The sequence below is a fragment of the Branchiostoma floridae genome, chromosome 13 (genome assembly GCF_000003815.2).
Source record: "Branchiostoma floridae strain S238N-H82 chromosome 13, Bfl_VNyyK, whole genome shotgun sequence".
Taxonomy (NCBI): domain Eukaryota; kingdom Metazoa; phylum Chordata; class Leptocardii; order Amphioxiformes; family Branchiostomatidae; genus Branchiostoma; species Branchiostoma floridae.
Genome location: NC_049991.1, coordinates 9,013,112 through 9,018,342, shown reverse-complemented (window position 1 = coordinate 9,018,342; position 5,231 = coordinate 9,013,112).

The following is a 5,231-nucleotide window of genomic DNA, read 5'->3' as shown; positions in this document are numbered from 1 at the left end:
ATAATGACACCATCCCTCTTAAACAGCCACACCCACCACGTAGACATTTTGTTAGACCTAAGCCACACCGTTTGGGTTAGTCCGTGACTCCAGAGGTTCTAGATTTGAACTCATAGGTTATCATATACCACTTTATTCAGTGTGAAATGAAATGGTCGAACAAGGGAGCGACCAAGATATATTAGCGGTTCTAGATTGGATCAGTTGAATGGAATAGTGCCCCATGACTGCAGTTCAATGATTCAAGTCTCCAATTTCATCCACGCTACATACCGTTTAATGTAAACGAAGCTGTCGATGGATTGTCCACCATGTCTAACGTGGCGTGGGCTACGAAGTTTAAATATAATGGTGCTCTTTTTCGTTAGCGATGTTCAACTCTTTGGGTTTCATTTTTCTGTATGATTGACACGATTATACGCAAAGCTTTTCTGTTTCTGGCATAAAAATCTCGTCATTCGGGTTTTCCTATACGAAACAAAACATTTGCGCTTTTAAACATACATTGGGAAAACAGAAACAACATAGAGTTGGTATTGTAGTTGGGAATATCCTGTCACCCCAAATACACAACCATTTTGCTTCAAGAAGAGACAGACTTGACACTGTATTCTGCACCTCGAGATAAACTGGGCCATGTGCCCCCTTGGAAAATGGCATGGCCCAGATTCGCACATGCGCATTAGGCGATTAAATGACGTCACAATCTTGGAACTAATAAAAAAATATCTTCAACCAGTGCCCCCCTCAGATAATATGGTATGATCCAAAGGCGCACATGCGCACTGGGCACAGTTGTAACGACGTCGTCTTGGAAAGATACAAACATTTACTTCCCCGAATAATTTGTGGTGTTTATTCACCGAACCTTTAGTTTTCTCCATCTAATGAATGAGCTTGAATTGGTGTGATCTTTATTAACATAACCAAAGTGGTACCTCAACCAGTAATGGAAATTTGTTGACTTGGAGAAAGAAGACACAGCGGTCATGACGACGGGGAACTGACCAATGTAGCTTTTACGGGGAAAAGTCTTGACGGGGAAAACACTAGTAAACACTCAGTGCAACAACGTCGCGTCGATGATGACATCACAGTGACATTATGATTATGCCAAGAGGTGTAGGGTTCATAATGTTGTCCTGCGAGATACTGTAGTCTCGTATATTGTTGACACCATAGACGGACTCACTTGTGTACGTACCTGAGCTGACGTCGACATGTGATATTCATATTAAGGCATAAAATTTACTACATCCACAAAGTGCCTCGTGAAACTGTGTGTGGATGATGGCGGTATCCCGCCCACTGAAATCAGATAGGCAAACATCTTCAAACTTCTCCGTTCAATTACAATATGATCCAGTACCGGTCCAGCCAAAGAGAGTTGCTGTTGTTAACAGCAGTCCAGGTAAGAGTTCCATGAACACATGTCTTTGGAAACCACCTGTTGTAAACTATGGAAATAGTTTGAAACTAGAGTTCGGGGACCTCATACCTCCATGAAATATTTATTGCTTTTTTGTGGATGGTATGTATGTTTATAGTCGGTTGTATTTGAGAGCAATGGTTATAAATGCTATGGGAAAGTAGTGGTGTATTTATTTAATGACACAGAGGATGTCCATCTGATTAGTAATTATTAAAATGTGACACTTAATTGTGTAATGTGCGTTTAAGAGGTCGACGGCATATGGTAGCGTGGTGTTCCTTAAGCTTGATGTTTGGCATTTAAACTGTCTAAGGTTGTCAGCATTATTGAGGAAACTCAGAAAGAAGAAGGGATGTGGCCAACTTTAGTCAGATGGTGATTTGATTTTCCACCAATATGTCATAACGTCAGCTGTTCACACGGTACAAAAACGAGATGCACACTTTCCTCTGACAGCCCTACACCAACTGTAAGATGAATACTTGGCGCCAACCCCGTCTGCTAAAAAACAAGTACCATTGGCTACGAAAGAGACAACTAACAACTGTCCCTTACCGTAACGAAATCAGAACATCTGTATCGCCCATAAAACTTCTGACACCCAACCCATCTAAGATGAGAGGACCTAATGGCATTTTAATCACCATGTCACTCAAATCAGCAGTACAGTATGTGAGACATCCATACCTGTTAAGCATTACCGTTAAATGTATCTCAACTTCTTACAATTATACTTACGCTTCACATTTCCATGATATCCTAAGCAGACATAAATAAAACTAATTATCATATTAAAAAAACTCGGGGTTCCCCAAACAGCTGTCATACAAATCACCTCACTATCTGCTTGGAGCTAAGCCCATTAACAAACACTTAAAGCACGATGCCTGTTCCAATATATTGCAGATATAGGGGTGATTTCTGATATTATTACATCGATTATAACGACAGATACGGCGCCCAAAATCTCATCGATTCGAGCTTTCATCACACCCCACTATTAAACACAACAAGTATGAAACCAATCCATCCAGCCGTTCTTGAGTAATCTTGTACACAGAGACACATAACAGAAAATATAACCTCCATGACATTTCATGGAGGTAATTACTTGAATCTTGCAATGTCGAATGTGTTGATTTTCTGTAAATGCTGCATATTGTTTGCGCTGAGTGTTTTCCATCCGTTTGTAGGTGGTCGTTTGCTTACAATTCTTAGATTTACTGTTTTGTATCATAAGGGTGACTAGTACCGGTATACAACCATTTTTTTGGGACCGGTCCAGTAACCCGGACCTGAAAAAAAATCAGTGGACCGGATGTTGGACCAATTCGAAAATAAACAGATTATACTGTTGCTACTCTGGCAGGATAGCAGATTTTTTTAATTTGAATATTTACTGGAAATTTACATTACTTGTAAATAATTAGTAAATCTCACACGTCAGTAAATCCTTTAGTATATTTAGTAAGTGATGCCAGTACTTAACAGTAAATTTTCAGTATTTCAACAGTAAGTTTTCAGTCTGATGATTTGCCAAGAGAAGGTGTTTACAGTTATGTAATGTCATGTTAGGCACCAAGTTTCTAGTGTGTTACTGTTACTGTACCTTTACATAAGTACACATACTCCAAACCAAGTCCTCTTACCAGGCTTGGAAAAGTTTTCTAAAATTCACTTGTCCACACTGCATAAGGCATTAAACTTCTTGACCGAACCAACTCTTCACTTGCCCAAAATTAGTACATAACGTTAACCCTTTTCTATGAATTCTGAAGCCATTGGTTCAACCAAAAAATCACTGTTGTGAGGATCAGATGCATTGTATGGCCCCCATTGTATGGCCCATACATAGCATTGTATAAATAATAGATCACTAGGAGGACCGTACTGTAAATGCAGAAACTTTCATGGTGGTTTAATGTTTGCGGTTGTAGCGGTGGCCACTTCGAATGTCCCGTAATTCGTAGGAAAGCTATTTCATTTCACGTAATTCGTAGTGAGGATGGAAAATATACCGTAAAGCGTAGCCAGTGTATTTCACGTAAAGCATAATCGAGCCCAAATATTTCACGTAAAACGTAACGTAAAGACAAGCAACACATCATCCATAATTGTATTATCCAGCCAACTAATTGTAGCATTTTTTCTTCCATCAGGAACTGCTGCAGCTTTTGATGTAACAGAGGCTGAGAAGCAACATCTTGTGGTGGGATGTTGTCTTCACAGAGTTATAACTCCTCCATTAAGGAAATATGTTGAACTCAGTATGCTAAAATTCTACCGTGACCTGAAGTCTACAGATCATATACATAATCAAACATTCCGTAATCATATCGAGTACTACCAAGGATACATGTACAGACTAAACTATCGCAACATCAACAATAACAACAGACACAAAGCAGAAAACAAGTACGACTATAAGGTATCCAGTCATGTAGACTTTGCCAAGCTGTTCCTACAGCCCTTCATGGCACACATGACAGGGTTTGATGACTCCTGTGACATGTCGGCATTATTGGGTCTACTCTGTCAAGTGGGAGACTTCAGCAAAGATGTCAGAGATGTCGCATCTCAAGTACGGAATGAAGTAAGGAACAAGTGGGCACACTGTGACTTCAGTGACTGGACGCGAGCACACTTCTTAAGGTAAGGACTGGCCTTTGTTAGTATTTACTAGGTACTATATGATATATATAGTATATATATATATTATGTCATGTTACATTCAGCACAAAAACCTTTGCCTTTCCCATGAAGTTGGGTTGCAATAATTACTTTTGAAATGATTTTATTGGTATAGGAATATATTGAATGTCAGCGGAGAAGAACATGACCTTTGAGATATCTCATGCACAAAATGTAGTTGGCTGTAGATTTGATGACACTGACTTAGATTGGCTGTCATCCCCTCAGGAACCATTGCCAGAAAATCATAAGCTTAAAATGTATCTATAGCTATTTTTTGGAGGGGGGGAAGAATTCAGATTAGTCCATTCTTGCAACAGGTATGAAAGTTAAATTTGCACTGGGATGAAATGAGTTGGTAAATTTTGCCCAGAAATTTTGGAATTTTTGGTCCAACCCCAGGTATATATTATAGAACAGTACATAGGAGAAGTCATGGAGGTAGAATGCCATGTGCATTTGCTTGTACATGTAAATGGAGCCTTCCTATCTGTATATTTTCATATTGATTAGTACATATTGTAAACTAACTACATACTCATGTATTTAGCTCTGTTGTTGTTTCCTTTGTTTCAAACATATAGATGCTTCGAGCTGATGGAAATGCTCCTGAAATCATTGAACTTACCCAGCTCAGCCGAACAGAAATGTGTGCAGGACCTAGGGGACTGGGAACAGAGAGGTAAGTTAAAGAAGCTTCCATATCTACTAGTATATACATTAAGATCAGCATGGGTCCTTCTAGATAAGCATTGGAGGTTCTTCATTGGCAGCTGACACCTGCACCTGGTTGCTTTTTTCAGTTTTTTCTATGCTCATCATCCACATTACTTTAGGTAAAAAAAGTGACAAAATATTGTCCTAAAATCCACTGATTATCATCATCATTAATACTAGGCTTTTCTCATCTGCTTCCTGTATGATGTACAAAGTATAAATACATGTAGACTGTAGTAACATTTTCCCCTTTCCCTGATAATGTTGTTGAAGAGATTTATTAGTGACGTGTGTACTAGCAGTGACTACTTTTTAAAGGTAAATACAGTCACGTACCTCCAGATGAAATTTCTGATAGCTATCAGTCCATCTTGTCCACGGAGTGACATAG